The sequence below is a fragment of the Danio rerio genome, chromosome 16, assembly GCF_052040795.2.
Source record: "Danio rerio strain M-AB ecotype USA chromosome 16, GRCz13ab, whole genome shotgun sequence".
Classification (NCBI taxonomy): domain Eukaryota; kingdom Metazoa; phylum Chordata; class Actinopteri; order Cypriniformes; family Danionidae; genus Danio; species Danio rerio.
This window is the reverse complement of record NC_141036.1, coordinates 53,870,652-53,882,500: the sequence shown is the minus strand read 5'-3', so window position 1 is coordinate 53,882,500 and position 11,849 is coordinate 53,870,652. Positions and strand designations below refer to the sequence as shown.

General features: G+C 36.6%; 1 protein-coding gene across 2 annotated transcripts in view; it reads left to right on the top strand.

Annotated features, from left to right (window-relative positions):
* The window catches only part of csmd3a (CUB and Sushi multiple domains 3a), a 647,261-nt gene that overhangs the window by 85,800 nt on the left and 549,612 nt on the right, over nucleotides 1-11,849 (top strand). The gene's annotated exons all lie outside the window — the stretch shown is intronic.

Sequence of the window (11,849 nt, the reverse complement as noted above, 5' to 3'; positions counted from 1 at the left end):
AGTGGGCGTAAAGCTAGAAAAGTGAAAAGCAATGTATTCATTCCTTAATGCTCTAATAATGACTATTATTAAAAGGAATGAATTGTATTTTTTCTCAACGTTTCCCTCCTAAAATATACTGTAGAAAGTTAGTCAAGGTTTTTACTGTCTGCAGTTTGATTCGGTAAGGTCTTTATTCGTAAATAACCTTTGTTCAGATGCATTTTGCATGTGAAATGAGAGAAAATGCTTGTTTTTTATGGCTGTTATCTGTCAGGTCTTGTTGTAGATTGCATCCTGCCATGTTTCTGGCCTATTTTAGCTGTTAAGAACTTGTTGAAATGTTGAAATTTTAAAACCGTGTGAAGGTTAGTTTGATCTATCAAGGTTATGTATTCCTGAGGTAATTTTGCGAACTTGTTTTTGAAGTTGGGAGATTATTGGCCTTGTGGTAGGTTTAAAACTCGGGGCTGTTTGAGGAGCAAGGTTTGCTAGGGATTTACTGGCTTGTTTGATTGGCCGTTTTGAATGGTTGCTAATTAGTCTTTCAGAGTTTTGAGATCCTAAGCTCTCCTAGGCGCTTGTTAGTAGTGGTTAAAATGATCATAAGCCAAGGATTGAATGCTATTTTAGATCACAATAAAACAAACATAGAATATATACAACACAGTTTCATTGTGAATACGTACCCCCGTATACATTTCTGGAGAGCATGATTTATTTAGCCAGAGGTACGTATGGCTGCATTTAGTTTTTTAAATAAACGCTACAGGGAGATATGATGCCGCTGATGGCTTATGTTTCATTTTACGCAACTAGCTGACAATTTAACTCCATGTGGAAAACTTTTCCGCTGTTAGCAGTTTGCCCAGTGCCTCGCTGTGTACATCGGCATATTAGAAAGAGAAGAGTTAACAGTGCTGACGAGGTTCGATTATGTCATAGAACGGTTCCAGAAAGCAGGTAAAACTAAAGGCAAAGAAATACAATAAACAAGTAAATAATGAGGTGAGATTGTGGTAAGATCTGAAAACGTGGTAAAAATCAGGCATTTTTTTTATCACAGATTGCTTTTGAAAATGATATTGGTTGGATTTAGGGAAGGGGGTGGGTGGTCATTTGGTCGGTCAGTCAGTCAGGCCTCCCATGTTCTTATATGTTACGTATGCATTAAAAAAAAACTGTCTGGAAAAAGTGTTTTATGTGAATTCGAACCATGAGTCCACATATATGGACATCATTTTTCTCTAAAAGAAACATCATATCAAAAGATGATACTTAGTTTTTATTCAAATTAGGTTCCAATAAGCCCAAATAGTAAAGAGAAATAAAAAAAAAATGTATGTAAAAAAACACCTGGTGCCTTAAAAATGATACCAAACAAAATCCATTACAAGAATAGATTTTTTTTTTCAACCAAATATGAAGTAAACAAATAGTGTTTGTACTGTTTTTCTGTTGCTGTTTTCTCATCTATTGTATTTTATTGTCTTATTGGGTATGAATCCAAAGTAATTTCAAATGTCACTTTAGTGAGTTGTTCTTTTTAAGAGATTGTGGCAAAGTAGTCGTAGCTAAATAATATTCACAGGAACAAAAATGAACTGATTCAGATGAGTGTTTGAAGCATCAAAAAACCTGCAATACGGCACCAATTCTACAGTTTGCAGCCTTAGTGCAGACTGTTAAAATTAAATTAAAATAAAGTGGTCTTCTGATTATTCACCGGCACAAATGTGTGACCATTTAGTGACTTCTCCGCATGCAACATTAACTATTGTAGAACCGTTAATGAAGATACTATTGTTTACAAACCACAGAGGCACTGCTAGTATTTTGGAGTTGTAGTATCGCGGTGCTACTGAAGTACCGGTAAACCGTGCAACCCTAACAGAAACAAACATGAATCGAATTGGGTAACACTTACCTATAAGGTTCATCAGTTAATGCATTTACTAACATGAATTTATCATGAACAACACTTGCAAAGGATTTATTATTCATAATTGAACATTTACTAATGCATTATTAACTTCCAAGTCCATGCTTGTTAACATTAGTTAATGCACTGTGAGTTAACATGAACTAACAATGAACAACTGTATTTTCATTAACTAACGTTTACTAACATAAATAAATACAGTAGTAAATGTATTTTTCATTGTTTGTTCATGTTAGTGAATGCATTAATTAACATTAACCAATGAAGCTTATTGTAAAGTGTGACCTCGAATTGAATATAGCTGACGTGTCCTATAGTAAGTCTGGTGGGTAATCCAGCTAATACTTGTGACAATTACCCTCAATGCTAATTTGTCATTCATTTTGTCAATTTGTCTATTCTTATTACTACTAGTAGTAGAACTTATTTAAAAGAAACTGGATGCCCCTTTGCCTTTGTTTAGCATTACAGATTTCTCTCAAGGTTTTTTAATTCTTCACTTTTGCCAATTGATGAAGTTTTTTTCTCGCCACTGGCTTACATGGTTCGGGATCTGTAGAGCTGCTCATCGATGGATTTGCTCTTCAGTGTTTGGACTCTCAGTAGTGATTATTAACCACACTGAACTGAGCTAAACTGAACTGAACTTAAACACTGAAAACTGAACTACACTGTTTCAATTTACTATGATCTTCTATGTGAAGCTGTTTGAACACAATCTACATTGTAAAAGTGCTATACAAATAAAGCTGAATTGAATTTCTCAAAAGCATTATATTGACTTAAAATCTTACTTAAATATTTATATAAATACAGATATTATGAAATAATCGTAATCTCTTTATCTTATCTCTGCAAGTTCAATATACATTTAAACAATACTGAATTTATGATTCAACACAAGCATACACACTAAAAAACACAGGGTTAAAAACTACCCAAATTGGGTTGTTTTTAACCCTATTCTGCTGGGTAAATATAGGACAGAACACATCAGGGGTTAAATTAACCCAAGTAATTGGGTTTTTATTTTTAACCCCACAATTATGTTGTTTTTTCTTACCCAATAATTGGTTATTTTTACTTAAATAATAGGTTAATTTGATTTAATAAATAGGTTATTTTAAATGTATTTTTTTTTGTTTTCTTTTAAAATCATTAACCACATAAAACAAAACGTTGATTATTTTATTAGCTTTATTTTTTGTTTTATTAAAATTGTTCAGTACCTTAGCATGCAATCGATTAGCAGTCTCAGAACTCAAAATCAGATTTGCTTTAAAATGTTTATCAATTATTGTTAAAAATCTGTTTCCTTATGGTAACACAAAGACTGGAAGTCCGAGTAAGAAAAGCTTGTTTTGAGTTTGATTGATGCCTTGGATTTCCTGCACATCAGACTTTTGAGATTTTATTTTAAAACTACCCGAGAAAAATCAGATTTCCCATTATATGTACCCTTTAAAAAAACGCCAATACTGTCTGTCTCTGGTGAGTCTAGATTTGGATCTCTTATTTTAGCCCAAAGAAATGCAATTCACCCAAAAGGGAATCTTTAATATCAGAGCAGATGTTGTGCTGTGACACCAAGTTTATTTCAGCCTCTGGCCGTGATCGGTTTAGTTTGCAAGAGTCTGGGTCATCTACAACCCTCAGTGACTGTCATTTCTCATCCATTTGCCATCTTCCATCACTCTCTCCACCTGTTATCCTCCTGACCTGACCACAGCATGCCGCCCCATCTGCTCCGTCTTTACAGTCTGAATTATTCAGTCCCATTGACCAGCCTGGGCTTTGGCTCGTGCTTTTGTGTTTAATGTGCTTCTGAATTATATGGGTTTCGGAATATTAATCCCGCAGGTTATTGCACTCCAGAGAGCCCGGGATCCCCCATTGAATTCACAATGACTTTGTCTCATTGTCATTCATCTCAATAGACTGATGTGTGTAGTTGAAGTGTTTGAGGCTATTTCAAAGTCTGCTTTGGAGCAATACATGAAGGTGTTGCTAGATGATTGTTGGGGTGTTTTGGATGGTTGCTTTTGGTTAGTAGGGTGTTCTAGGTGGTTGCTAGAGTATATTGAATGGTTGTTAGATCATTTCTCGCAAGTCTCCATGATGATATCCAACTTGATCCATTTGGTCACCACATTTCTATCTATCCATGGTCTTTGGTTTCCAATTAGGGGAACTGAGTGAAAAGAACTCATACTGGGTTCTGTTTTTTTACGGTAGTTGGCTGCCAATGCATATTGAATGGTTGTTAGGTAAAAGCTCGCCAATCTCTAATGATACTCAACATGAGTAATTTGAATGCCAAATTGTAGTGCTGTATGAATTCATGGTCATTGGTTTCCAATATGGTTCACTGAGTGAAAAGAGCTCACCCTGGTTCCATGTTTTTATGTGTATTTAAGCCTGATTTAGAGCGTTACATGAAGCCATTGCTAAATGATTGCTGGAGTGTTTTGGATTGTTGCTTAATCATTTCTACCTTTGGGTTGTGGATCCCAACAAGAGTTCCCTCTTACTTTTTTCCCATTGTTAGTAGGGTGTTCTAGCTGGTTGCTAGGGTATATTGAATGGTTGTTAGGTGATTTCTCGCAAGTATCTGTGATGATACCCAACTATAGAAATTTAGTCACCAAATATCGACTCTCAATATATTCATGGTCTTTGGTTTCCAATGTAGAAACTGAGAAAAAAAATGATCCTGGTTCCTTTTTGTTTTGTTTTTTCCTCATTTTTTCCACAGGTTGAACTAGGTGGTTAGTGTATATTGAATGGTTGCTAGGTGATTGCTCGAAAGGCCTCTGTAATATGGTACTCAACACGAGTAATTTAAACGCCAAATTTCAGTGCTCTGTGAATTCATTGTCATTGGTTTCCAATATGGGCCACTGAGTGAAAAGAGAACACCCTGGTTCCATCTTTGGTAAATGAAAGCCTGATTTAGAGCATTGCATGAAGGTATTGATAAATGATTGCTGGGGTGTTTTGGATTGTTGCTTAATCATTTCTATCTTTGGGTTGTGGGTCCCACCATGAGTTCCCTCTTACTTTTTTCCCATTGTTAGTAGGGTGTTCTAGCTGGTTGCTAGGGTATATTGAATGGTTGTTAAGTGATTTCTCGCAAGTATCTGTAATGACATCCAATCTTTAGAAATTTGGTCACCAAATATCGACTCACCATGTATTCATGGTCTTCGGTTTTCAATATAGGAACTGAGTGAAAATAATTCATCCTGGTTTCTGTTTGTTTGTTTTTTTTCTCATTTTTTTTAGGTTGAACTAGGTGGTTAGTGCATATTGAATTGTTGCTTGGTGATTGCTCCCAGGCCTCTGTAATATGGTACTCCACGTGAGTAATTTAGACGCCAAATTTCAGTGCTCTGTGAATTCATTGTTATCAGTTCCCAGTATGGACCACTGAGTGAAAATAGTCCACCCTGGTTCCTGGTTAAAGCCTGATTTACAGTGTTACATTAAGGCATTGCTAAATGATTGCAGGAGTGTTTTTGATTGTTGCTTAATTGTTTGTTTTGTTTTTTTTTTTGAGGGGGGGGGGGGGGGTCTATGTGGTTGCTAGTTTCTATTGAATGGTTGCTAGCTGGTTGCGCTCAAGTTTCTTTAATTATATCAAACATGAGTAATTTGGATACTAAATTTCAGTCCTTCATGGATTCACACAGTGAAAAGAGCCCACCCTGGTTTCTGAATTTTTGGTATGTTTTGTAGGGTATTCTATGTGGTTGCTAAGGTATATTTAATGATTTCTTGGTGACTGCTCCCAAGTCATGATGATACTCAACAGAAGTTATTTGTTTGCGAAATTTCAGTGCTTTATGAATTAGTGGTAATTTGTTTCCAATATGGGCCACTGAGTGGAAAGAGCCCACCCTGGTTTCTGTATTTTTGGTATGTTTTGTAGGGTTTTCTAGATGATTCAAGGGTATATTGAATGGTTACTAAGCGACTGTTCCCAGGTCGTTATGATGATGTTCAACAGAAATAATTTAGGTGCCAAATGTCAGTGCTTAATGAATTCGTGGTCATTGGTTCCCAATATGGGTCTCTGAGTGAAAAGAGCCGAATCTGGTTTCTGTGTTTTTAATCTGTTTTGAAAGCTGTTATATGTGGTTGCTGAGGTATATTATATGGTTTCTAGGTGACTGAAACCAGGTCTTAATGATGATATTCAACAAGTAATTTGGAAGCCAAATTTCAGTGCTTTTGCAGTGAAAGAGCCCACCCTTGTTTCTGGGCTTTATAGGGTGTTCTAGATAGTTGCTAAGTTATTGCTCCCAAGTCTCTATGATGATACCTATGAAATGAATGAAAAGTTTATATAAGTTTATAGTTTTGGATGCCTATATGGGTCACTGAGTGAAAAGATCCTATCACAGGCTCTTTTATAATCTTGACGGCCTATGGGTTCCAATATTGGTTATTGATTGGTAAATATTTACTCCTTTGTAGCTTATTAAAGCCATTTGCTGTGTGGTTCCAAGGTTTTTTTTTTTTTTTTTTTGGATTGTGGTTAGTATTTAACATTCTTGGGAATCTATTGGTCCAAAACTGGTATTAATGTGTGAAAAAGACTGACCCTGGTCTCTGTGATGTTTTGCAATGTATTGTTAGCCAATTAGACATATAGTTGACAGTTTTTTGGTTGGATATTTTAGGTCTTTAGGTCGATGGATCCCACTTTGGACCCATTCTGGTTTCTTTCTGGTTTTATTTCTTTGGGAAATAGCTTTCTATGGCATTCTAATAGGTTGTTAGGGTATTTTCAATGGTTCCAATTGTGCGCAAGTCTTGATGGAAATTTTCAGGATCTAAGGGTTAAAGAGTGAAAAACACCATCTGGGTCTCTGTGTTATTTTGACTGGATTTGAAGAGTGTTCTGGGTATTTTGCACTTGGTGCTTTACTTTGGTTATGTGGTAGAGTAATGCTTATGTGGGCAGGTCTATGAGCTCCATTGGCTAATAAGTGATACGTAAGTGCATACCTGTCAACTCTCCCATTTTCCCGGGATTCTCCCGTATTTTACAGTTCTATCCCGCTAACATCCCGTAAAGGTATTTTCCCATATTTCTCCCGTATTTTCAGTCTTTCTCTGAACAGACGAACCTCCCTATATGCAACCCATACCGCCGAACCACCAGGGGTCGTCCCTTGCTCTGAAACGTGAGTCTTCTGTGCTTTCGCTTTGTTTAGGAATGAAAACACTTATAAATGAATATTAAAAACGGCGCGATTCCATTTCCTATTGATGGCGTCGCCCATCCTATACAATACTCAAAACAGTCATATAATGGTGCATGACTGTCAGCTGACATGCTCCATAGTGATAAACAGATGCCGTTTCCCAAACTGATTCTGTACACACGATTTGAACCGGAGAGAAAGTCTGGCTTTTGGGTGTGTGTTTAAACAGACATACACACATAATTAATAATAATAACATATAAGGATGTCGATCTTGGTTTTTTTTTTTTTCCAAACACGACTAATTTCGTCTTAAATGAGCATAAAAAGTTAGGAAAGCAGTCAAATGCTTTTATTATAACGTTAGATGTGTGCATTTTTAAAGTGACACCTCTTATTGAATGTAATAAAAAAAAAATCTTAATAAATGAGAGATTCATTCGTTGCTCTTTGGTTGCTCTACAATAGAGAAACAGCTAATGAGCTTGATAGCTTGATCCTATTTCAATATAATAGCTATTAATTTTAATAAGCTGAACTGTTTGCTAATGTTTTTACTGCTAATGTATACATTTATTTTTCTTTTATTAATATTAATTTTAAAACATATTACTGACCGATTAACTGTTTATTTACAATGAAACAGCTCCAAATGAACATAAAATGGGCGGGGGTTGGGGGTGTGTGGGTGGGTATCTAATATTATGGTGGGCATATCCCTTACTTTCACATCCCAATGTTGACAGGTATGTAAGTGTCTGGGATATTTTGCTATTGGTGTTCTACAGTAGGATGGCAGTTGATTTACACCAAGTTTTCTTGAAATCTTGGGATATTTGTGTCCCAGCATGGGGTAAAGTGCATACTCTGGTTTCTATGATGTTCTGGCTCAATGTGTAAGACTTTTTAAAGGTCTATGGACATCAACATGACATCAAAAGACAACATTTTTTGTCAAAGTTTGTAGGTTTTTCTGTCTATATTTCTGCGAGTTTTGGACCTACTGTGTGAATTTGCACATTCAAGCCTTTAGAAAAGAAAAAGCACTTCTCAGCTGGCCCCAAGGTTAAGGGTTATGACTCCAAGCAAGCAGCAATAACAAGGATGTTTGGTTTGTCTCCGATGGTTTTAATGTGCTAGTGATTCAACATTTATGAGAGTGTGATGGACACACACAAGGGGGAAGAAATCTCATTTTGGTTCCTGTCAGTATTCCGTCACGTCGCACCAACCAAAACCATGTTTGACAGTCAGTACGTGCGCTTTGATTAATGTGTCTATCGCCATCCGGTGCGAGTCGGCTCTGAGTTTAGAGTTAGATGCAAAACCACAACCTTTTCTGTCTGCCCTTCAATTGAATGCCAATGACTGCGGAAATACCATATGTCACGATCAACATGCTAATGTTCGGTCATGGCAACATGCATTAACAGCCCTCCCTGCAAGGCCATCGGAATGCAATGACAGGCCAAAGCATTGATTCAGGAACATTTTCCAGGCTCACTAAAGAGCGCTCGTTTATGGAAATGCGAGCAAAATGAAAACACAGCAGAAATGGCAGCACTCTTTGTCTTTTCTTGCAACCTTTAAAATTTGCTGCTCGTGGCCTATTGCATCGTAATGTCTCTGAAATACATTACGCTTTTTTTTGGTGACCCGTGAAATCTGCCTGCCATCGGGTTCCTGGTGGCCCCGTCCCTGTGGAGTCGATGAAGGTTTTTGGTGGTGTTTGCTGATTGCTTGTATACAAAAGCAGCTCAGTAATTCCGAATGCACACAGACTCATGACAGGCACCCAGGGAAAGATTGCTGTGTGCTGAAGTGTGTGCTCAGCGTCGCAGTATAGACGCTCTGACAAACTTCCATCATCTTCAAGGGCAGCAAAGTCATTAGATGTATAGAGGGATGAATGGCTCATCTCTTGGGATCAGCCTGTGGTAATTACCTCAGCGGTTTGCTCTCAGCACCCGGTCCGGGCATATGAACGTACACTGTAATACATGAAAAGAGATGTATAAGGTCATCTGTGTATATTGGGAAAAAAATGATAATTGATTTCAAAGTCATTCACCCTTTATATGACCAAATAGGTAGTTCTTTGTGAAACCCTTGGGTTTGATTGAACTAGTGTTGTGTATTGAGTTAGTCTTGAGTGGGCAAAAAAAATAAGAGTGTGAATAATAGTATGCACTTTGAAATATAATTTAAGTTTACGACAATGGATTGTGTGAACTTGTTGCCTTAATTTGAGTTAAATGTGTTTGCCTGCTTAGCGCAGTTTGTTTGGCATGTGTGAATCCAGCAATCGCATTCTGATCCATGACAAATCAATCAGTTCGAGATTGGATGAATGAAGTGGTCTCAGCTCGATCGAAACGAATTCTGAAGCGGATCGATTGTAGTGAGAAAGCCATGATGATCATTTGTTGATCATTTGTTTACATGTTTGAAGTGGCCGTCCTTTTCGGTTCATGTCAGATTTATGGTTTCAGCCACAATATTCTTTACCATGCCCTCTTACCATTAGTTTGCTACAAGGGACTAATGTGCAAAAAAAGCCCCGCTCCTAATAAAATATTCAGTTAAAGTTGGAAGTATATCAACATACAGAAAAATTCCAGCAATTTCCAGTTTCACTTACTTACATTGAGTTACATTTACTTAGACTATATACACTACCTGACAAAAGTCATGTCGCCCATACCAGTTTGAGGAACAACAAATAAAAACTAATTGATCATTTGATATCAGAAGTGGCTTATGTAAAAGCCTCTAGATTACGCTTATTTTACCAAAATAAAATATGATCATGACTTGATTTTAAATTATTTAATTAAGACAGTAAGGTCTGACTTTACTTAGAAAAAAGTCTTGTCACTTAACAGAAATAATGTCCAGTGTAGAATATAAATTCATGGTGCAGTGGAAAAAGAATGAATATTGGGTGTGACTCCCATGAGCTTGGAGAACTGCATCCATACATCTCTGCAATTACTCAAATAACGGATTAATAAAGTCATTTGGGATGGCTAGGAAACCGTTCTTGCAGGACTCCCAGAGTTCATTAGGATTCTTTAAATTCATCTTCAATGCATCCTGCTTTATCTTACCCCAGACATGTTCAATAATGTTCATCTCTGGTGACTGGGCTGGCCAATCCTGGAGCACCTTGACCTTCCTTGCTTACAGAAACTTTGATGTGGAGGCTTAAGTATGAGATGGAGCGCTATCCTGCTGAAGAATTTGCCCTCTCCTGTGGTTTGTAATGTAATGGGCAGCACAAATGTCTTGATACCTCAAGCTGTTGATGTTACCATCCACTTTGCAGATCTCTCACAAGCCCCCATACTGAATGTAACCCCAAAGATGATTTTTCCCTTCACCAAACTTGACTGATTTCTATGAGAATCTTGGCTTCATGTGGGTTCCATTAGGTGTTCTGCAGTATTTGGGATGATTGAGATGCAGTTCAACAGATGATCCATCAGAAAAATCGACCTTCTGCCACTTTTCTAATTGATTAACTAGAAATCAAGTTATTACAACTGCGATCAGCGACAAGACTTTAGTCTGGTAGTGTACACTTTCCAGACTTAACTAAATTTGGGATCTGATCAGGAAGCTTTATCTTAGAAATATTATTCAGCAATAGCTTGTGCATTTTTATAAACTTGCATGATTATAATAATCTATTACAAGACTGTACTCTTTATCACAATAATAACTATTAAAAAGTTTAAAAATATCAGAAATATCATGTAGCACAAACTCAATTTATAGCTAATTGTGTGCAAAAACACACCAAATAACAGTTAATTAATGTATTTTTTTTCCCTTAAACAGTCTGACACTAAGCATGCTGGGAAATCTGCCAGTTTACATTCAGCTGTTCACAGAACTTGTCCCATTTAAGTAAAGGGGACTTTTCTTTTTATGTTTTACAAAATGGACCTAATTTGATTAACTGTTCAATTTTTACAGTGTACCTTTTAAGATGCATATATCCATCTTCCAAAAAACACTATTTTGAGCTTTTAAATATTGTCATATTTCTTTATAACCACATTTGTCAACTTTTAAGAAGGGTTAGAAACTTTTTTTGTAAAATTTCTTTTTCTTTTTTCAAATAGATCTCATCATAATCCTATCTTTAATCATTGTATGAAAAAGTCCTCACTGTCTTTACAAAAAAACTTGAAGTTCGAGGGAATACCACATATAATGGTGGCTCTATTTTGTCTGGGATGATTTGAGATATAAGTGTCCTTATTGTGCTTTTGGTGGTCTTTTCACAGACACTTTGGGAGCCATTATGAACATCTCCAGCAAGCACAAGTGAGATCAAAATAGAGGCCATTTCTCATAACAAGAGAGCTGGGGTCAGTGGCGAGGGGCTCTTTCTGTTCAATGGCATCTATTTGAGCGGTTTCTGATTGAAAGAAATTTTCCAGGTTCAATACAAGTTAAGCTCTATTGGCGGCGTCTGCGACATGCTGTCAATTACAGTAGAAAATCTTTTTAAACTCATTCCTCGATCTGTAAACTAATGTTTGGGAATGCACTATTTATTAAGTCATAAAATGGTTAAACATGCATAATCATTGCCTTAATTTTATAAACCATAGCAATAGTTTTTCAATATATTATAATTGGTAATGCTAGCTTACAATACTGTGGTGCTTTTGCAAAAATCATTGTTAGCCAATTAAGGTCGC